At 43.6% G+C, this 23,463-nt stretch overlaps 1 long non-coding RNA gene across 1 annotated transcript in view; it reads right to left on the bottom strand.

Annotated features, from left to right (window-relative positions):
• LOC146833534 (uncharacterized) overlaps window positions 1-23,463 on the bottom strand; it is a 391,947-nt gene that overhangs the window by 174,827 nt on the left and 193,657 nt on the right. Inside the window, exon 2 of the long non-coding RNA XR_014960250.1 lies at window positions 22,092-22,150. This is a non-coding gene — a long non-coding RNA (uncharacterized LOC146833534). The remainder of the gene's footprint in view (window positions 1-22,091; window positions 22,151-23,463) is intronic.

The following is a 23,463-nucleotide window of genomic DNA, read 5'->3' as shown; positions in this document are numbered from 1 at the left end:
CACCGCAGCGAAAAATAACACTATGGCTGAGTATTGATCGCTGCTCAGGAAAGGGGAGGAGTGCGCTCCTTAAATCACAAATTTTGGTCAAGTAGCAGCACCTGTATTCCACCTACTAAGGGCTCCCGGATCCCGGATGGTTAGAATGGCCTACAAGGTCTACTTTCTAAAGTTGGTGATACTGTTTATTCTTTTCCCCTACTTCCCCCTGATTGTACTCCCTATGTTTTAGTTTTAAAGAATGTTCCACCTGTTTCTCGCATGAGCAAAGAGGATTTCCAAAGTTTAAAGACTAAAGTGATTGTTAGAAATGGGATTTTTGGTAGGCTAGGGCATGTGCCAAAGCCAGGCAGAAACCACCACTCTAGTCAGGATAAGGGAGTTACACTCCTAAAATAACCCCTGCTCACCCCCTTGGTAGCTTGGCACGAGCAGTGGGGCCTATCCTAGAGGCAGTGTGTAAAGCATTTGCACCTAATCAACAGTAATACAGTGTGAGTGATGGAGCGGGTAAAACTTTTTCTTTTCATATACCCAATCCATTTATATAACTTTATATTAAAATGATTAATAATTAATTCTAATAATTAATAGATTGATGTGATGGTACTAAATCAACCTTATTAACCAAGAGAATACACGTGGGAATGCATTTGCATGGCTAAAATTAATAAGTGAACTAAGTTTGTATGCATATTAAAACGACAAATGTTGCTTGAGCAGTGTTAATGTGATTTGCGCTTAAATAAACCAGCATTAACGGCTTTGAATGTTGCATATGGCTAGATAAATGCATACACATAAGGATATTAGCAAGGGAATAACACTGTTTAATCATTTCTATGTATTAATTACGATTTTGTGTTTCTTTGCTTAAAGTTGACTATTCTGGCCTACCAAAAGATGGCCGCCGACTGAAACCTAACTAAAGTACATGAATTCATCATTTGAACAATGGAGAAAGGCGCCTGCACTGACTTTGTTCGTGTCCCTTGTGTGACCTGTCAGACCATGCCCATGAAGACTACCCTGGGCGAGGTGCCAATGTCCCTGAACCTGAAGCAAATGTTGCAAATGGCAAATGAATTATCGAACTCAACCGGTTACCAACGAACTGATACAATTTGTACCTGGGATTAGTCTTTCCCATACATCTACTGTGAAACTTCTTCCACATGAGAAAATTTGAAAATGTTTCCTAATGTATTGAGATATATTCAAATTCAGCCAATCCTCGGCCTGGGAATTGGGAAAATGTAACTGTTACATGTAAATTTTAGTATAAATATTAGTAGTCTAGAGAGGGAAGGGGCTACTCTATGCTGCTGCTTTTCGCTAGAGACCACTTTGTGCCGAGCTATTGACGGAGAATCGATGATCAGAGATCCTTATGCTGACGGAAGAGGACGGAGACTTTAGAACTCTGATGAATTTTCTGAGGACCAGTTCTGACTTGGAGAACGACATTTAGCCAGAATAGGTAAATATGACAAAAGATGATATTGCATTATTAGGATTTAACCTGCATTTGAATTAGATAAAGAAAAATCATTATTTGAATTACTGTGTCGGGTAATTATTTCTTTGAAATGTTTATTGATTAATTTGAGAGTTAAAAGCATCATTAAACTAAATAACAACTAAATGATCTGATTAACCTCCTGATGGAGGAATTGTTAGGGTGATTCAGTAGAAGTGGTTTCCTCTATCAAAGCGAACAGCTGTAGTTTGGGATTTGATATCCCTCTGTAGGCACGGATAGTTTGAGAGAATGAATGTTGGTGTTATGGGCCCCACCAGCGTGTGATGTGTGTATGTGCATGTGACTGAGAAATCATTCCGTCCGTGGAAGCAGGGGGAAATTTAGTAATCCGAACTGCACCAGTATTTCTGGTAGCTAGAGATGGTTTTTATTGTTTTGGTTTGATGATTTTGGCATGTATATAGCTTATCGATTATTGATTGATACTGATAAATGTACTAACACTATATGTTGAAGTCGTATTGAGTTTTATGTCATCTGAACGGCTTCTGGGAGGTAGGAAGTCGGGAATTGATAACAGTTCCGTAGTAGAGCAGAGGTAAGTGCTGCTCTCGGGAAAGACGGGATTGTGGTTGCCCGTAGGTACATGGGAGAAATGTGTGACAATTGAAGTTGCACAACGCATTGTCTGGGTTCGATTCGGTAGCATCACTGAGTGTTACCATTAGTGATATTTCTGTGTGAAAAGGTGTGAATGATAGCAAAGGGTTACCTGTGAAATTTTGGTCTTAGATACCAGGAAACCAATTGGCATACCGATAACGCTTATCACTGAAAAGGTAGCAGGTGTTCTCTGAGCTTGTTAAAAGGACAAAGTAGAGGTAAGCGCTGCGTTGTTAACGTATATTATAATTCTGTAGTAGGACAGACTGTTCGCTGTTCTCGGAAAAGACAGGTTTCTGTGTGAATGAACTATATTTTCTTGCGTGAAAGTGCGTGAATGAAATAGCATTCGGGTTAATTGCGGAACTCTGGATTTATTTCTCAGGAGCATTGCGTTACCAACTATGTGTCTTAATTCCGGAGAAGACAGTTAATTGAGGCTTGATAGAAGGGTGAAGTAGAGGGATGTGCTACTTTGCGAACGGACGTAATGATTCTGTAGTAGGGCAGAGGTAAGCGCTGCTCTCGGAGAAAACAGAATTCTCGTGGGAAAGGTCTTTTACTATTCTGTGGTTAGCGAAGCAGACAATGGAGATGTTTGTATGTTGTAACTAACAAGTATTGTAAAATTGAAACAAAGTCTACCGAGTAGTTTTGTAAAGGAGGGGTAGACCCGAGACAGGAGTCAGGAGCAGGAGCTGCTGCAGCGACTGCTGACGTCAGGAGGACCGCGCTGGGATTGGACAGCTAGTCAGTGACGTAGACGCTCCAGGATTGGTGCGTTAGTGTGAGTCGCGCAGGGATTGTAGATTGTGACCGTGACGTAGACGCTCCAGGATTGGTGCGTTAGTGTGAGTCGCGCAGGGATTGGAGGTTGTGACAGTGACGTAGACGCGCCAGGATTGGTGCTTGAGGGAGAGTTGCGTTGTTATTGGACCAAAGATCGTATAGTTGCAGAAAAGACTAAAGGGTTCACGAAAGAAAGGAAGATGTATTATCATTCACCGGAGAAAAAGAAAAAATCTTTGTTCAGTAAAATAAGAAATTGGTTTGTGAAAGACAAAGAGATTGTGACTAGGGAAGGACAGTTACTTCCTCCAGCGAAAAGCCCCGCATCCTTCATGGTTGCGAAATATGGGTACCATACTTGCATCTGGTTAGACAATTGGGCGAAGTATACAAAGGAAGACGGAGTTTTAGCGTTTCCAGAAAATGGTTCCTTTAATTTGGCAATATTAAGGAACTTACGGGAGAGGATGATGAGCTTAGATCCGCGACCTAGGCCTACGCAGTTTGAGGCGTTGACAGAGTGGGAAGACGAGATGCATGAGCGAGAAAAACAGAGAAATGGCAGTAGGTACCGATATATGTTCGGACGGCCAAACGATCGCGAAACTCATTGTGATCGAATGAGAAGGTGGCGAGACGCAAGTATGACTGAAGGATTGTTTCCAGTGAGAACTGCAGGGGAAAGTGAGGGAAGAAAATGGATAGAAAAGAAAAACCATGTAGAAACCAGAAGGTACGGGGCAAACGAAACAGATGATGATGTCTTAGATGATATGTTTTACAAAAGTCCACCTCCGTACAGGAAGGAATCAGAAACGCCAACTGCAGATACACCAGTGAGGGAGACTCTGAGAATCATTAAGACAGAAGTTGTGACTCCAGAGGTAAAGAGAAGGAATTCTCTTAGGGAACGGGGAATGGAAAATAAGGTAGAGAGTGAAAATTCCAGGGAACTAGCAAAAACCACATTAGAGCTGACAGAGAAAATAAGAGAATTGACGAAAAATCTAGAAGCAGTTACAGTCCCTGTGACCATAGGTCCTGTTATGCCTATTTTTGAGAAGCAGAAAGGAAGTGAGCACGGTCTAACAGTTCCGTATGTGAACAATAGACAGACAGAACAGCCCCTGATGAGAGCAAAAGAGAATTCCTGGAGACACACTATGAGTGAAGGTGAATTACATGTGTCGAATAACCCATTCTATTGTCCTGATACTGTAGAGAGTAGCAGAATGGTAGGAGGATCAATATTAGAACCACAGAGACTGACGGAACCAGGGAATGTAGAAAAATCAGTGGGTATAACTACCTACGAATTGAGCGAATGGCTGAAGGGCTTGCAGGGTAAAGAGAAAGAATCCCATACCATTGATGTGGCAAAATTACGGATGGTGTTAGAAGAACTGATAGTAGGGACCATCCCCACAGAAAAGATGAAAAATTACCAAGATGAGGAACTATTGTTTTTGTGCAAAAGTGTCACCTGGAGAGCAAAGAATTTACATGACAGACTAGCAGAAATAGCAAGTGAAATGGGAATTGACATGGACAAGGTAAAAGCTTTACAGAAGCCCTACCGAGTGGATTTCACAGAAAAAGACATTGAGAATCTGAACACTGCAGGACGAATAGGGCAGATTAGGGACATGGGGAGATGTGGACAAATGGAAAAGCAGGTGGTATAGAAAGCGGGATGACACCTCAGACAGAACATTTCCAGCGTTTCCTGTGAGGGAAAAGGAAAAGGTGGTGACAGAGTTCCCTATGAGAGAGATTCCAGGAGGGGGATATGTGCATGTCCCATGGACCAGACAGGACATTTTGTCATTTACAAATGACTTCCCTCGATTACGAGAAAAGCCAGTCGAGTGGTACAGACAGGTAGACAGATTTGTTAAATTGTCAAAAGTGCTGTGGATTGATCTGAATAGTCTGTTTGATATAATAGTGCCAGCAGACTTGTGGGCAGAATGCAAGATAGTCATAGATTGGCCCACTAAAGAATACCCGAGAGATCCCAAAACAGGAGCACCAGACCCAGAGGTAATGAAGAAATATGAACAGGTCATGGTGTTCTTGAAAAACAAAGTGCCTCCCAAAGAAACAGACTGGGTTAAAATAGATCGAACCCATCAAGAAGCGAAAGAGTCAGTTCACGCATACTATGAGAGGCTAATATTAGCTTTCAAACAGTTCAGTGGGGATGACAATCTGGGAGAGAAGGACCTGAGTCATTTTGTGTACAGATTTGTGTATGGACTGCGCCCCGAGATTGAGGAAATGATTAAGCAGCACACCGTGGACTGGCAGAGCAAGAAGATAGATGAGATCCTAAGGCATGCTAAATACTTTAGCGATGAGATTGAGGCAAAGCAGCGAAAACTAAAGGAAAAGGCAATGTGGGCTCAAGTGAAAGTCGCAGAGAGACAGGAAGCTCAGCTGGTTGAACAAGCTAATAATCCAGGCATTAAACCGAGATTTGGCCCAGGAAAGGGGAAAGGTAATATAGAAGAAGCTAAAAAGAAGCTTCCATGCCACAATTGCGGAAGGTTAGGGCACTGGAAATCCGAGTGTAAATATCCACCAAGTACTAATAATGAAAATCCATCATTAAATCCACAGGTGCAGTGTGAGGGGAGTGGCCCACCGCCGCAACAGCAGAAGGCTGTTAATCCACAGAATCAGGTGCCAAAACCGCCCTTACCGCAGAGCCGGAACACCCAAAGATATAGTAAAGAGACGGGATTCTCCAATGAAGAACAGGTAAACAAACCGCAACGCGCGAGCGCTGTGTCACAATATTGGCTGCAAAATGACGAGAGTGAGTCAGAGGAGATTTATTGACGGTGCCGAAAAGAGGAAGAAGGGTGCGTACTTGGCGCATCTCTAGAAATAGATCAGACAGGACCATTTGTGGATGGGAAAATTAATGATGAAAACATTACTTTCCTAGTAGACACTGGAGCTACGCGATCTACTGTCGGATCAGCAGACGTGAAAAATCTTCCTCTTTCGGATGAAACAATCCAAGTAGTTGGTGTATCAAACACCCAGATTAGAACGTACCTTACTGAACCGGTAAAGGTCAGAATAGGAAAATTTTCAGACATGCACCGATTTGTGGTGTGTGACACCAGTCCTGTGAATTTGCTAGGTAGGGATTTGTTGTGCAAAATGAATTGCACCATATTCTGTACACCAGACGGAATAGCATTTGAAACACCAGATGAGGATGTTCTGTATAAAATGACCATAGCTAACAGAGAGAATGAGGTTGCTGGAACCTATGCCATATTCAATCCAGATGAATTGCCCCCAGAATTGAAACAGACAGTGAAGGCAGCTGTCTGGGATTTCACTGGAGAAGATATAGGCCTGATGAGAAATGTAGACACAGTGAAAATCACTGTCAAGGAAGGAGCAGTTTCCCCAAACATTCCACAATACAGACTGACACCCGAAATAATTGCAGGAGTAACACCTTTCATTGAGAAAATGATCCTGCAAGGAGTGTTAAGAGAAATATTGAGCAGTCCATGTAACTCACCTATAATGGGACTGAAAAAGCCTAGTGGGAAGTTCAGGATTGTGCAAGATTTGAGAAAGATTAACAAGATTGTTGTGTCATGTTGTCCTATTGTTCCAAATCCATCAGTGATTTTGTATCAGATTCCTCATGATGCAGAATGGTACACAGTAATTGATTTGTGTCATGCTTTCTTTTCCATTCCGTTGCATCATGACAGCCAGCCGATTTTTGCATTTCGGTTTGGAGAGCGTATTTTGGCATGGTGCCGAATCCCACTGGGGTACACAGAGAGCCCCTCCATTTTCAATCAGTTGCTAAAGAAATCTCTGGAAAGTCTTACCATGCCTGAGAATTCAGTTTTGGTACAATATATTGATGACCTATTAGTGGCGTCAAAGACACGTGAAGCCTGTGAAACGGACACAATAGCTTTGCTGAATCACTTGGCAGATGGAGGACCAAAGGTATCTCCAACAAAATTGCAATACTGTAAAAAACAGAAGTACAGTATTTGGGTCATACCATTGATAAAGGGCTGAGAAAAGTAACCATAGACAGAATCAGAATCATCAAAGGAATGAGAGCTCCAATGACCCAAAGAGAGGTGAGAATGTTCCTAGGGATGGTTGGTTACTGTCGTCAGTGGATAAGTAACTTTTCCCTGATTGCCAAACCATTGGTAAAATTGACAAAAAGTGAGGTTAAAGACCCCCTTGAACTGAATAAAGAAGAATTGGCGGCATTCAAACAGTTAAAGAACAGTCTTTGTGAAGCCCCAGCTCTGGGAATGCTAGACTATGAGAAAGAATTTGAATTATACTGCAGTGAGAGAAACGGATGTGCACTCTCAGTGTTAATACAGAAACATGGAAGGCAAAGGAGACCAGTGGCATATTTTTCGTCAATGTTAGATCCAGTGGCGATAGGGTTGCCAGGGTGTCTAAAAGCAGTAGCTGCTACATGCCGTAGCCTAGAGCAGAGTGAGGGAATCGTGATGGGGTATCCAGTAAGAGTATTTGTACCTCATAGTGTGGCGATCCTCTTAACGAGGAGCCGAACACAGCTCATGTCCCATAGTCGGCTGACTAAGTATGAGAAGGTCATTCTGGGTGCAACCAATGTGAGTCTGGAGAGATGTGTGAATGTGAATCCAGCACAACAAATAAAGTCCGCGGGTCTAAGCCAAACACTCATAAGAAAAGAAGCGACAAGTCAGCACATTCAAAAATGAAAGAAGTCCTCATGAAGAGGGCCAAGTCCCATCACCCACCGAAGTGGCATGCTTCATCATCTGGGACCTCCCATAACTACACCTGGTGTAGTCATAGAGCTACTACTCCTTCGATTACTGTAACAAGGAGGAGCTCAGGGATGTTTTGATTACTGTAGTTGGGAGGGTAGATTATCTCAGACTGAGAAAGCTGTCATAAGTGTGGTGAATCTAGATGCAGTGTGTAGAAAAAAGTGGTTTAAAATTGATCATCATTGGAAAATAAATTTTATTCTGTATCCAATGACACCAAACTAAAAACAGCAGAAATTGTAAGGGGGGCGCATCCACAAACGTTATAGGGCCGCGCCCTCGTGGGTCAACATGTTTCAGCCAACCTGTGTCTACCCAATGACCGTGGCTTTCGTCAGGACCGAAAAGGTAACACTACTGCAAAAACGTGAGTGAAAAGTGAGGTAAAAGGAACAATACAACCTACCGAAGTACCTACTTATCTGTGGATATGTGGCACCGTAGTGATGTAGCTTAATCACCTAGAGGCAAAACAAAATAATAATACATGAATGTGCTGAACAAATCTACTCTATTTCCTTTAACCTAATGCAAATGTCTCATACGTAAACACTTAACAAGCGTACAGACTGCATGGTCTTCTTACCCGCAAAAAGTCGGGGATGCACCTACACTCCTGGTTACTACTCCAGTTGTTTTGTATTGTGAATCCAGCTACACTTTTGCCTGATGCAGAGAGAGTGTAGGTAAGAGAGGATGTTGATCATGATTGTCTGGATGTGCTTGACTACTGCACGAAACCTCGACCTGACATAAGAGATCTGCCATTGCCAGAAAGTGATTATGTGTTTTTTGTGGATGGATCTTGTCTAAGAACAGATGAAGGAGTGTTGAGTGCAGCATATGCAGTATGCACAGTTTCAGCAGTTATAGAAGCATCACTTTTGAAAGGAGTTAAATCCGCTCAAGTAGCAGAAATAGTGGCATTGACCAAAGCATGCAAAATTGGGAGGAATATGAGAGTGACTGTGATGACTGACAGCCAGTATGGCTTCGGAGTTGTCCACGACTTTGGCCAATTATGGCTACAAAGAGGTTTCCTGACCTCAAGTGGAACTCCCATAAGGAATGCAGAAGTGGTTGGAAAATTGCTTGAGGCAATACAAATGCCCAAAGAATTGGCTGTGGTAAAATGTGCTGCTCATGGTCAAGGAAGTGATTACATCACTACCGGGAATCGCTTTGCAACTGATATGGCTTAGTATTGTGCACGAAACCAATATTCTATCAATCAGTCAAAGGAAAAGGAAATGTCTTCTTGCTCCTTAATGTTTACTAATGTTGTGGGAACATGGGATGAAGTGAGGCAGTTGCAGGATGAAGCAGGAGATGAAGAAATGAAGCAGTGGGTAAAAGCAGGATGTGCACCCAGGGAGAAAGATCATGTGTGGGTCTATCGGGATGGAAGACCAGTAATGCCTGATAGCATGATGTCAACCATGGCACGGATGTATCATGGCCAAGGACATCTGGGAAGGAATGCCATGATAAGGGCTTTTAAGCAGACCTGGTACAATGCAAATATCAGGTTGATAGCAGAAAGTCTCTGTCAAAGATGCCTGATATGTCAGCAGTACAATCCTGGAAGGAAAACTGTGGTGAGTCTAGGCACCATAGGCAGGGAGGGAGGACCTTTCACCAGAATGCAAGTAGATTTCATTGAAATGCCCCCTTATAACAAGCTGAGGTATGTTTTGGTGGTAGTTTGTGTGTTCTCTAGGTGGGTGGAAGCATACCCAACCAGAAGAAATGATGGAATCACAGTGGCCAAGCTCTTGTTGAGGGAATTCATCCCAAGGTACGGGTTCCCAATAACAATAGAATCAGACAGAGGAGGACACTTTTACAATGAGATCATGAAATTGATTTGTGAAGCATTGGGTGTACAACAAAAACTGCATTGTGCCTACCGACCAGAGGCTTCTGGTGTGGTCGAACAAATGAATGGTACCATCAAAAACAGAATAGGGAAAATGTGTTTAGCCACAGGAATGAAATGGCCTGATGTCTTGCCTCTAGTTTTGATGACCATTAGGTCTACTCCAGACAGAACTACAGGTTTGAGTCCCCACGAAATCATTATGGGACACGCTATGAGACACATGTTTGTACCAGTCAACAAGCTGATGACTATAACTGATGACATGATTTTGGATTACTGTAAAGGCCTGGCTGACGCAGTCCATTCTGTGTTTCACCAGGTTGGAGCGGATGCCACCACACTTGAAAAGAAACCAGCCCATGATCTGAGCCCAGGGGACTGGGTGAGAATAAAAGTCCACAGAAGAAGAAATTGCTTGGTTCCAAGGTGGGGAAGGTCAAGGCAAGTCATATTGACTACAACAACTGCTGTGAAGTGTGCTGGACTGAATAATTGGATACATGCAAGTCACACTTTGAGAGTTCCAAATCCAGCAGACAGTATTGGGAAAGAATATTTCGATGAATCAGGATTGAGTGATGATTCAGGCGATGAGAATACAAAGTCAAAAGAAAATCCTGAAAGGGGGGAAGAGGAGCCAAGACTAGTTCAGACTCCAAGAAAAGAAATTCTGAGGAAAAGATTGCAAATTTCAGATGGTTCAGATTCTGGAGGCGAACAAAACGCCAGTGGTGAGCACAGAAAGAAGAAAAGAAAAGAAAAGAATGTCCAGTCAGAAGTAACATTTACACCAGATGAGAGAGTAGAAGAAGTTCCACCTGAGAAAATACTGGAAGGAAAAGAAGGGACAGTCACAGAGAGAGAGGGACAGATTGCGGAAAAACCCCGAGGAGGTGTAGGGAACTGCAACACCCAGCTAGGTGAAGGGACAAGTAGTCATCAGGAAAATGGCATGCCGGAGACCCGAGGAGGGACAGAAGTAGGGCCAACACAAGAGGTGGAAAAAGAGACTGTTGAAAAAGAAAAACCAAACGAGACAGAATCTGAAGACAGTGAAACTGAAATACCAGAGAGTCGAGTTCTAAGAAAGAGAACTTGGACTGAGGAAAGAAACAGTAAAGATGGCAAAACAAGAAGGAATGCTAAAGGAGATCATTGGCCAAACAAAATTAAGAGACTGAGATATCGATTGACACGAGTCAAACCCTCAGAAGCTGAACAAGTGAGTGAAGTAACCAGTCAGCACAAAGAGAAAGAGGGAGAGACAGAAGTGTCTGAAGCAAACAAACGATCGAGAAAACCAAACCAGAAGTATAAGTCAAGGAAATCCAGAGGAGACTTTACTGAGAGTGGTAAAGGAAGAAGAAACAGAGGAAATCCTGAGAGTTATCTTATCCGATATCGGAGAAGAAGCGGAAGATCAGGAAATTCTGTATGTGGATGACGAGAAGGAAGTGAAAAACGACGAGAGGCCAAGCTGAGTAATTTCAAACAGGTCCTTGTAGAAATATAAAGGATTGAATAAGAAATTGAAGTATTTGGATCACCTGATAAGGTCTTAGCTCTTGTAGGAAAGCTACAAGAGGCGGAGTAGAAGAGGCTAAGTCAAAAGACACGGTCAATTTTAACAAGATGGCTAACATTAATGATAACAAGAGTAGATGTACCTTTATGAGAAGATGGTGCAAGACATGTTGTTGTTATACAAGACTATTAATACTCGCTCTTTTGATCTCTTTCAAAGTAACTTTAGATACGCTAGAGGGGCATACAGAGAATATGACTAACATAGTGAAAAGTTCACAAAAGGTAGTTCCATTTAGAACAAGCACTGAGCATATGCACAAGGATAGGTCAATAACTGATTTTTCTAGCAATGTTTTTTCAAAATTATTGTATGAATATGTAAAAACAATGGATGTAAGGGATTGCTATGTATACATGCAGTTACCTGCCTCTGTTTCAGAAGGGGTGACTTATCACCTCCCAGCAACTTATGGAATAACATGTATCGTTTTAACTAGTGTATTTTATTAAGTAGGGAAATTAGAATATAATTTGTCTAATATAGATAATATTCTTGGACAATTGCCCATGAACAATGAATTGAATCCAGCAAAAGCTGCTAATGTATTAGGTGAGATTTTTATAGAAACTAAAGAACTAACTCTAGAATATATTTTTAAGAACAATTTAACTTGCAGTTTGAAAACAGAAGAGAAAACATTTTTGGATATGGTTGAAGAGAGGAGATTGAAAATACACAAAAATGCAGAAGGACATAAGGAAGGGGAAAACATTTGGGAAATAGATGGGAAAAAGGAGACAAAGAGTGATGCTAGTCCAACAATAGCTATAGATTCACCACAGAAAGGCAAATTATGCATTATGAGGGAAAGATCCCAATATGATTATTATTATGTAGGGACAAGTGAGTGTCATGATACATACTTTATTGCATCTGGATGGGGATTTAGAGGCGGAGAAGATCCAGTTTTCCCTGGACTGTACTATATTTGTGGGAACAAGGCTTATTACAGGTTGCCCGACCATTGGTATGGCACATGTTATGTTGGCCTGGTCTTTCCAAAGATCTTTCACATGGATAGAGTAGAAAATAGTGGACCAAATAACCTACTAATGCGTAGCAGAAGAGAAACCTGGTTAGAAATTGTAGGTGATATTTTTGGAGCCTTGATACCAGCAGTGGGAATATCTTTGAATGCAAATAATATCCGGAAATTGTCAACCATAGTGGATCGCTTGTCAACAAGCATCGCTGGAGGATTTCTTTTGGTAAACACTGAACTGGTTGCCATGCGTGCTATGATTATGCAAAATCGACTTGCCCTTGATATTTTATTGGCAAAAGAGGGTGGAGTCTGTGGAATGCTGAAAGTTCAACATTGTTGCACTTACATTCCTGATGAAAGCAAAGATCTAAAGGTATATAGTAAGAATATTACAGAATTGCATGATGAAATAAAACCACTGGAGGTTGAAAGTATCTGGACTAGAATTAGTAATAAGATGGCTGCTATTAAAGCTTTCTTAGGTAAACTAGGTAGTACTATATTAGGAAAAATATTATTTCCATTAACGTGTGCGATTTTCATATTATTAATACTTAGATTAGGATGTATGTGTTGTAGACATAGAAGAAATAAAAAGAAGGTTAAACGAGAAACTTACAAAAAGAAGGAAAAGAAAGCAGAAAGAGATCTTAATGAAATAGAATTGGAAGAATGGAAGGAGAGTATGTATGACAAAACCAAAAGAGAGGATGAAAAAGAAACAGAATTCTAATTGAGCAAGAAAACATTTCGAATTTCCATAAAAGGGGAAAATAAATTGATTTTTGTGGGTTTTGTTTGTGGTGATAAAATCACCAAAGGGGGGATTGATGGAGCGGGTAAAACGTTTTCTTTTTATATACCCAATCCATTTATATAAGTTTATATTAAAATGATTAATGATTAATTCTAATAATTAATAGATTGATGTGATGGTACTAAATCAACCTTATTAACCAAGAGAATACACATGGGAATGCATTTGCATGGCTAAAATTAATAAGTGAACTAAGTTTGTATGCATATTAAAACGACAAATGTTGCTTGAGCAGTGTTAATGTGATTTACGCCTAAATAAACCAGCATTAACGGCTTTGAATGTTGCATATGGCTAGATAAATGCATACACATAAGGATATTAGCAAGGGAATAACACTGTTTAATCATTTCTATGTATTAATTACGATTTTGTGTTTCTTTGCTTAAAGTTGACTATTCTGGCCTACCAAAAGATGGCCGCCGACTGAAACCTAACTAAAGTACATGACTTCATCATTTGAACAATGGAGTAAGGCGCATGCACTGACTTCGTTCGTGTCCCTTGTGTGACCTGTCAGACCATGCCCATGAAGACTACCCTGGGCGAGGTGCCAATGTCCCTGAACCTGAAGCAAATGTTGCAAATGGCAAATGAACTATCGAACTCAACCGGTTACCAACGAACTGATACAATTTGTACCTGGGATTAGTCTTTCCCATACATCTACTGTGAAACTTCTTCCACATGAGAAAATTTGAAAATGTTTCCTAATGTATTGAGATATATTCAAATTCAGCCAATCATCGGCCTGGGAATTGGGAAAATGTAATTGTTACATGTAAATTTTAGTATAAATATTAGTAGTCTAGAGAGGGAAGGGGCTACTCTATGCTGCTGCTTTTCGCTAGAGACCACTTTGTGCCGAGCTATTGACGGAGAATCGATGATCAGAGATCCTTATGCTGACGGAAGAGGACGGAGACTTTAGAACTCTGATGAATTTTATGAGGACCAGTTCTGACTTGGAGAACGACATTTATCCAGAATAGGTAAATATGACAAAAGATGATATTGCATTATTAGGATTTAACCTGCATTTGAATTAGATAAAGAAAAATCATTATTTGTATTACTGTGTCGGGTGATTATTTCTTTGAAATGTTTATTGATTAATTTGAGAGTTAAAAGCATCAATAAACTAAATAACAACTAAATGATCCGATTGACCTCCTGATGGAGGAATTGTTAGGGTGATTCAGTAGAAGTGGTTTCCTCTATCAAAGCGAACAGCTGTAGTTTGGGATTTGATATCCCTCTGTAGGCACGGATAGTTTGAGAGAATGAATGTTGGTGTTATGGTCCCCACCAGCGTGTGATGTGTGTATGTGCGTGTGACTGAGAAATCATTCCGTCCGTGGAAGCAGGGGGAAATTTAGTAATCCGAACTGCACCATGAGCACTACAAAAGGACACCAAACCAGTTTAGAATAATTTCCAATATTTTTATATACTTAAGACAAGACCAAAAACGATTAAAAAAATCCACAATACAGTACTTAAAAATCTTCGGTTATCAAAATATGCTTGAAAAATAGTTCCTAGATGTCGATAGCTCCGTCTGGGGCTATCACGGCGTCGTGAGAAAACAGATCCAAACAGTTCTGGCTGACCGCAGTGTCGCGGGCCAGCTACGGTGTCGGGAAGACCCGCAAACAGTACCTTTAAGAAATGCAGGACGTCGGCGACCTCTCGTTGAGGTTCCAAAAGCACGGCGTCCGCAGGCGGCGGTTCCGGAGGTCTGTGCAGGAGTCGTCTGGGCCCTCGAAGTCACACGTGTTGCAGATCGATCTCCTCCTGTTGGAGTTAGGAGCCCTCAGGTCGCGGTGCGAGCAGTGGCTCGTTGGCGGCATCAGATGGCGTCGTAGATGAGACCAGGGTCGCGGTGAGAGGTGAATGCAGTGCTCGTCGCGGTGCTGGCAGGTTGCGGTGCAAGCAGCGGTGTAGTCGTTGCTGAAGCGCTGGAGTTGATGGGAGCCGGCGTCGGTAGGCCATGGCTACGGTGCTAGATGAGAGCGGTGCGTCGTGTAACTTTATGAGCAGTGCGCTCAAACCACGGTGCAAGCAGCGGCGTCGATTTTGGTGTGGAGCGGCATTGTCGGGGATACCAAGGTGTCGTCGTGAAGCGAGGCGGTGAGGAGTGCGGTGCCCACAGGTTGCGGTGCGAGCAGCGGCTCGGTGGCGGCGTCAGCAGGCGTTGTTGGTGAGACCAGGGTCGCGGTGCGGCATTGTGGCGGTGCCCTCTGCGGTGCCTTCAGGACACGGAGTCGCAGCGGTGTCGTAGACGTAGTCGGGTTGCTTTTCTTCTGTTGCAGCACAAAACACACAGTCCCCAGTGCTGAGGGCAGAAGAGTTTGAAGTCTTTGCTGTTCCTGAGACTTCTTGAACAGGGGGCAAGCTCTACTTCAAGCCCTTGGAGAAACTCACAAAGTAGATTGCAGAAAGTTCAGTCCAGTCCTTCCACTGCCCAAGACAGAAGCAGCCACTGCAGGCCAACACAGCAAAGCACACAGCAAAGTGGTAGTTCCTCCGCAAAGCTTCTCCAGCTCTTCTTTTTGGCAGTCTTCTTGGTCCAAAAGAGTTCTAAAGTTCAGGGGTCTGGGCCCCACTATTTATATCCCAAAATCCTTTGATCTCTTAGGCAGAGAGTGTCTGTGCCCAACCAGAACCAGTTCTGCCTTCTCTGGTGTGACTTCCTGGCAGGAGGTGGAGACGGCATTGTCAGAGGCAGACCAGGCCCTTTGAGGTGCAAGGAAATCTCCTCCCCCTTCCCCAATTGCAGGCCAGGTCTGTTCAACCCTTTCCTAACCCACCTAGACTATCTGGAGCCACTCTTGCTCCCCAGCCTTCTGTCACCCAAAACCCAGACAGGCAATACACATTCCAGTAGAGGCACACGGATGACCGAGCAAGAAAATACCTACCTTCTAAAAGTGGTATTTTCAAACACAGAATGTAAAAATCCCCTTCATTAAAAGATGCCTCTTTAGATTCTGAGTTCAGGCATACTAAACTTTGTTTTCCTACCTAATTCCCCTGGCCAGTTATGTTTATAAGATGTTATTAACAAACTCCCTATTATTTCCTATGGGGAACAGGTAGCCTTGCAATAGTGAAAAACTAAATTGGCCGTAATTCACTATCAGGACATGCCACACACACCAGGGCATGTCCTACCTTTCACATACACTGCACCCTGCCCACAGGGGTACCTTGGGCCTACCTTAGGGGTGGCTGACATGTAAGAAAAGGGAAGGTTAGGGACTGGCAAGTGTGTGCACTGGCCAAGTCGACATGGCAGTTACAAACTGCGCGCAGACTCTGCAATGGCAGGTCTGAGTTACCTTTTCAGGGCTACTCACGTGGGTGGCACAATCAGTGCTGCAGGCCCACTAGTAGCATTTGATTTACAGGCCCTGGCACACTCCGTGCACTTTACTAGGGACTAACAAGTAAATCAAGTATCAAATCATGGAAACACCAATCCATAACACAATTTACCACAGGAGCACTTGCACTTCACCACTGATCATCAGTGAGAAAAGTGCGCAGAACCACTACCTCAGCAAAAACAGAGTCAAAACCGGGAGGTCAGTAAGCAGAAACTCAGGAGAAACATGCCAAAAGATGCCAAGTCTAACAGTGATCTTCTGGCTAAAAATTAAAACGGGATGGCGGTCAGACTGGTGGTATGAAATCTTGATGATTCGGAGAACCCCCTGGCTGGGCAATGGTAAGAAGGAGACTGTGGGTGATTGTCTTATAGTTAGCAGTAAAAGATCAATGGTGGTAAGGCCTCTTCTACATAAAAAAAAATCTACATCAGCCAGCTGGCAGCATTCACGTGGTACCCCTGGGTTATTTTTATAACTCTTCAAACTGGTGCCAAGCTTTTACCATTGAGCCTAATTTCAGATAGAACATCCAGACAAGAAATACTTTTGATGGTCTGGCCACACTAGAAGACATTGATTGACGCCACTCCAAAGTGCCACCCGCATCTAAGGACATGGACTCTTTGAGTTTGATTCAGGCCTCTTCCTAATGTTTTGGCTGTAGTATGATGGGCTCCAATTATAACAACATGTTCATGTTTCTAGTCCAGGGGGCTGCACCAAGCCCCAGCGTATTGAAGGCCCATTGGAAACTCGGCCAAATATGTATACGGAGAGCACACTAAGTATTATCTCATGGAACATTAAATAAATCAATCAATTAGGGGCTGTTAAAGCGCACTACTCACCCGTGAGGTTCTCAAGGCGCTGCGGGCGGGGGGTGCAGCTCTGGGTCAGCGAAAAAGCCAGGTCTTGAGGCTCATCCTGAAGGTGTGCAGGATAGGGGAGTGTCGGAGGTTGATTGGGCGCTCGTTCCAGGCTTTGGCTGCGACGTAGGAGCAGGCTCTTCCACCTGCTCTGGTTCTGCGGATGCTAGGGCGAGGTCGTCGGAGCGGAGGTTTCTTCTGAGTGCGTGGAAAGAGAAACTTTCATTGAGGTATTTGGGTCTGATGTTGTGGAGGAATTTGTAGGTGTGGGTGAGTAGCTTGAAAGTTACTCTCTTCTCGACAGGGAGCCAGTTGAGGTCTCGCACATGTTGGGTCATGTGCTCATGTCGTGGTGTGCCGAGGACGAGTCTGGCTGCAGTGTTCTGGATGGTCTGGAGTTTGTGTATCAGGGATTTGTTGACTCCAGTGTAAAGGGCGTTTCCGTAGTCCAGTCTGCTAGTTATGAATGTGTGGGTGACGGTCTTTCTGGCTTTGGGTGGATCCACTTGAAGGTCTTTCGGAGGATGCGGAGGGAGTTGAAACAGGTGGTGGCGACGGCGTTGATCTGGTGAGTCAAGGTGAGGGAGGAGTCTAGAATGATGCAGAGGTGCCAGTCGTGGTCTGTCGGGGTGTGTGTGTTTTCCGAGGGCCACCAGGACTTGTCCCAAGCGGTGGGGGAGGGTCCAAAGACGAGGACTTCTGTCTTCTCGGAGTTCAGCTTTAGACAGCTGTTGCTCATCCATGCTGCTGAGTCTTTCATTTCTTCCAGGAAGCAAAGTCTGGTATCTTCGGGGTTCTTCGTGAGGGAGAGGATGAGATGGATGTTGTAGGTGTAGGATACTATGCTGAGCCCTTGCTGTCTGATGATGGCGGCGAGGGGGGCCATGTAGATGTTGAAGAGTGTGGGGCTGAGCGATGATCCTTGTGGTACTCTTCGGAGAAGAAGGGTGAGAGCCTGATCCTTTGGGGTCTGCCGGCGAGAAAGTAGTGGATCCAGTCGAGGGCAGTTCCCCATAGTCCAGCGTCATGGAGTCTGGCTGCAAGAGTGCAGTGGGAGACGGTGTTGCAGGCTGCGGAGAGGTCTAGCAGGATGAAGGCCGTGGTGTGTCCCTGGTCGAGTAGCATGCGGATGTCATCGGTGGCACTGAGGAGGGCGGTCTCAGTGCGGTGGTTGCTGCAGAATCTGGAATGGGAGGAGTCGAGGATGGCGTTCTCTTCAATGAAGGTGGTCAGTTGGGCGTTGACAAATTTCTCAGGGACTTTGGCTGCGAAGAGAAGGAGAGAGATGGGCCAGTAGTTTTTCAGGTCCGTCGGGTCAGCCGAGGATTTCTTGAGGAGGGGCTTGACCTCAGCCCGCTTCCAGTCATCGGGGAAGATGCCGGATTCGAAGGTGGCTTTGATGGTGCGGCGTAGTTTGGGCACAATGGCGGCGGCTCTGTGGAAGATGTGAGGCAGGCAGGGGTCCATGGAGGCTCCTGAGTGGGTGCTCTATATGGTTGTGGTGGTGACTTCGGTGGTGACCGGTGTCCAGGTGGTGATGGCGGGCTGGCTGTCATTGCTGAAGTTGAGGGTGGTTTCCAGAGTCTGTTTTCTGAAGTTGTCGTAGAGGGCCTTGATTTTCAGGTGAAAGTCGGAGCCGAGCTTGTTGCAGAGGTCCTGGGACGGTGTGATGTCCATGGGTTCGCTGAGGGGTTTGGTGAACTTCTGGATATTGTTGAAGAGTTTCTTTTGCCAGGGCTCATACAAAAAGCTTAAAGCCAGACTGGTTAAGTGTTAATCAATCAATACGAGATCCTTTGCAGTCAGGAAACATGGTTAACAATTGATTTCCACATTGAAGGGTTTTACGTGTGTTTTCAACAGGCATTTCCATCTTCGACTGGTAGAGCTAAAGGAGGCCTTGGAAATTTCTTCTCTGTAAAGGTATCGGACTTAAAAGCACAAAAATGCTGGTTCTCTCCTTATTTTTTGGTCTCCCTTTTATCACTTCCCACGTACTTCGACGGTCTGTTAATTAACTTTGATTCTAACATCTTCAATTGCTCAACTAGTGTTATTATTGATCAATTCTTGACTTTCTAGGAAAGTTCTATAATCAAACCAAAAATTCTGCTCATATTATATGATTTGGAGCCTTCAACATTAGCACCTGTAAATTGTCTGATACTCATGCGTGTGGCATGAGTAGCAAAAGTAATGTCAATGCCACTCACTTTACTCATTCTGTTTATGGGGATGCTTTAAATGAAGTATTATTGATGTTCGATCTAGTGTTTGCTCATGACGTCCATAGTTCCTGTAATCCTACAGTCCCTACGTTCACAGAAAATCATTGCTGGTAGTAAAATTTACCCCATTTTATTATCTTCTGAACTCCTGCCCTATTTGATTGGTTTTGAAGTTATTGGCAGCTGTATCAGTCAATCCATTATTATTTCCTTAGACTCTCTTATTCAGGTGCCAAGGCCCAAAAGGGCTGATAACTGGGAACTCACTAGGAATTAGGGCTTAAAATAAAATGGAAATAAGTCAACACAGCTACCTTTATCCAAACCATGATAAATGACCCCACTGCCGCCTTTATGTCTTGTTTAAATTACAACAGGGGTCCTGGGGAAATTATTCCTCCTTTGTGAACCTTTGCAGGTCCATTTCAAACAATCTTTCAATATTAGTCCCCCAAAGAGATGGCTTTTTGCTGTTGGTTTAACAATGCTTACTCAGCAGCTCACAAAACATTATTGACAGCATTGAAGAGTCACGCACAGGTAGCATATGATGTTAAGTTGGCCAGAAATAACTATCAAACCATCTTTAAGAAAGGAAAAGGGAAATTAGGCTGAAAGCTTGGGAGGAGCTCCAATTGGCCGAGGCCTTGAAATATGGATATAGATGATGTAGTTTGACTACATCATCTATATCCATAACATCAATTATGTACAGCTGATTGTTCTCCTAGGACGAGACAAATCTCTGTGTTCCCTTTTGGATTAGATGTTTCCTGTCATGAAATGTGGATAACATTCACTTTTGTCTCTTTTCATGCCATATTGCACATTTAATTGTCTATCTGTACTCCTTTTTTACTGATTTAACATATAAAAAGATCTGTGATCATTTCACAAAAAGCTATCCCGTGTGTGTGTGTTTTCATATTTTATGTGATTAGTTCGGCTAATTGACATGTTGTTGAATATTTGTCTTGAACTCACCCCCAGATTAATTTCCTACACTAAAAAAGATACAATTTATTCAAACAAAATCCCTTGTTGGCACATTACCTTTTTGTTTAAACCTGCCCAAGCCCTCAAGGGTATATTGGGTCTGTTTCCCTATGGTTACACTGCACGTTTAAATAGAGCATTGGATGCACGAAAGATATCACTAATAGCACTAAGTAAACAAAGTGATTGCTAAAAATGTCCTAAAACATGCCGCCCTAATTATCGCTTGCCATGCAGCTTTTATGACTAATGAAGGCATGGCGGTGGCGCCAGTAATACGCCTGCTTCCGATCACAACACAGAAAGTGAGAATTATCACAGCATGAGACCCCACAGTAATCATTAGCACAGCATGTCGACAGGCGCCCCAGGCTGCTGGAGCACTCAACTATAATTAATGCGCAGCACGTCTTCCGGAGACGAGCACTCAACTGGAATTAACGCGCACAAGCTGTTCCACTGTGAAGCGCGTTCACAGACCAGAATCGGCTCGTTCCCAGACCAGAATCGGCGCAGCACGTCTTCCGGAGACAAGCACTCAACTGGAATTAATGCGCACAAGCTGTTCTACTGTGAAGCGCGTTCACAGACCCGAATCGGCTCGTGCCCAGACCGGAATCGGCTCGTGCCCAGGTCTGTCTCCCTTGGGAGTAAACACGGCAACAATAGTCTCGTTGGCGGCAGAGCTTCGCGCTGCAACGCCAGCGAGACCTAACAAAAGTTAGAAACTAAGAAAGGACTATCATGGTCCTATGCAGGCGGAAGGTGGAGCCGAAGGGACAGGGAACCAGTCAGGAAACCCATATGGTGGAAAAAAGGAGACCACCGGGTATGGAAGAGGAGGAAAGGAACACAACAGGGATGTAGCCTGAGGAACCCGTAAGACGCGGGAAGCGAGATGCCGACGACGGAGTGGCTGAAGAGCACCAAGAAATCCTGCTTCGGCGGACCCAGGACTGAAGACGCTGAACCCGATGTGACTCCTTTACAGTTGAGTGAGGAATGGTGGTCACCCGTGGAGGGTGCAAGTCAGGAGAGTTGCGGCAGACGCCGCACGTGGGTCGCAGGGGAAACCGAACTGGAGAATCTCGAGTTGGTTGCTTTGATATGGGGAGGATTGGAAAAGGGATGGGCATTTTGTTTTTTTCCTTTTTTTGCGTTTTCACCATGATTTCACCCGAGCATAGGCATATGTTAGCCTGCTAAAGCTCTGTTGCTCCCCAAATCACTGCTTAGTTTCTTTTGTGTTATTAAAGCCTAAGAATAGAGGTGAGACGCGAAAGAGGATGGCATTATCGAAGATAACTGGAAACATATAGAAGTACACTTAAATACAAACCATCCGAGGTTATTAAGTTATTTCTTTTTCTTCTCAACCCCGTTAACCCTCAGGAAGAAAGAGGGGATAACTAGAGGAGCCGTTGGAAGGTTCTCTATTTTCTTTGTCCCACTCCAATTTGTTTTAATTTTACTTTATTGACAAATAGTCAGGGCTCGCGCCATCACATGGGTGTCGATAAGGGTCCTATCCTGAACAAACTGAAAAAAAACAATCAGTTACTGCTACCTTCTTGTTCTTTTTGCTTTGGGCCTCCGGGTGGCACCCTCCTGGACGAAGTAGAGGACCTAGAAGGAGAAAAAAGATAGAAGTTGAAAGGAACTAATTTCTCATCAATCAAAACTCTAAATAACTGTCCTAATAAGTCTGTAGAGCAACAAGGATTCACTCTGTAACACTGCTTTATACTGTCGCAGAGTGAACACATACACCCCCATGAAAAATACCCCCACTTACTTTGTTTCCCAGGGAAACGGTGGGTCATATACCTTTAGCATTTCCCGACAGCCCGATATTTTAATCATACCAACTAGGAGAGTGAATAAACTATTTTTATCCCACTAGTTAGATATTTTTATTCTCCTTTTTTTGTATATAAATAAACCCACTCCAATATCCAATCAGTCACAATAGGTGTATAAGAACATCTTGCAATTAGTGCTCCCACATCTTCGCTGGTAGCAGCACACCGCTTTCCATAGAAGGTTAGAGAGGAACCCTATGATGAAGCATGCCACCATGGGGTAACGCTGGTGGGTGAGGGTTATTTAAAAATCAAGTTTTCTTTCCTTCCTACAATAAGGTTGAAGGTCTCTTCCTCCTCGTTCTGTTCTCCCGGGAGGGACTCCTTTTTAGGTCGAGCCTAGAGCAGCGCATGCGCTGCTTGCTCGACTTTTAGTAAAGGGGTAAAAAAAAGTGCTACCAGATGCTGCCATGGCCGGCCTAGAGCTTGAGTGCATGTGCGCAGGCATGCGCTTTGCGTGCCTCTCTCCGCGCTTCAATTCCCTCCCCCACCACAGATCTCGTCACTCTGCTGGCCTCATTAAGTGCAATTAGCCTGGCTGCGCGCGCGTCTGTTGTGATTCTTCCTGTGTCTGGCAAGCACCAAGACCACTTCACTCCTTTTTACAATCCTTGTTGTTCATTAGCAGGTAAGGACTGGCAAAAAAGTTCCCAGTGCTTATAACTGATACTGCAAGTTAAACTTATTCTTTAGTTTTTTTTATTTTATGACCCAACTTGTTTACAAGGCTCACATTTTCTTTCCATCTGCTTTCTGATAATTCGGTCCCTGACGCTTCAGAAGATGATGCGAATATTCTGCCCCCTTCTTTCTATGCAAGGAATGAGCCCCACCCCAAATCGATCTGTGTATTGCTTGAGCTATGGGTGAAATCTGTGCTTTGGTGAGCCAAATTCAATCGCGAAAAGAAAAATTAGCTTCTTTACACCGTGGGGTCTATTCCCTAAGGCATTTTGAAGTATATAAAAATTCACTCCTGTAGCACTATTTTATGTACCCTTGCGTGCGTTTTTTAATTGCACCCAAAACGTCCAACTATCTATTGTTAAAAGTGTGAAGAGGGCACAGTACATTATA

The sequence above is a fragment of the Triturus cristatus genome, chromosome 4_2, assembly GCF_964204655.1.
Source record: "Triturus cristatus chromosome 4_2, aTriCri1.1, whole genome shotgun sequence".
Classification (NCBI taxonomy): Eukaryota; Metazoa; Chordata; class Amphibia; order Caudata; family Salamandridae; genus Triturus; species Triturus cristatus.
Note: the sequence above shows the minus strand (reverse complement) of the source record. Positions and strands in the feature narration are given on the sequence as shown.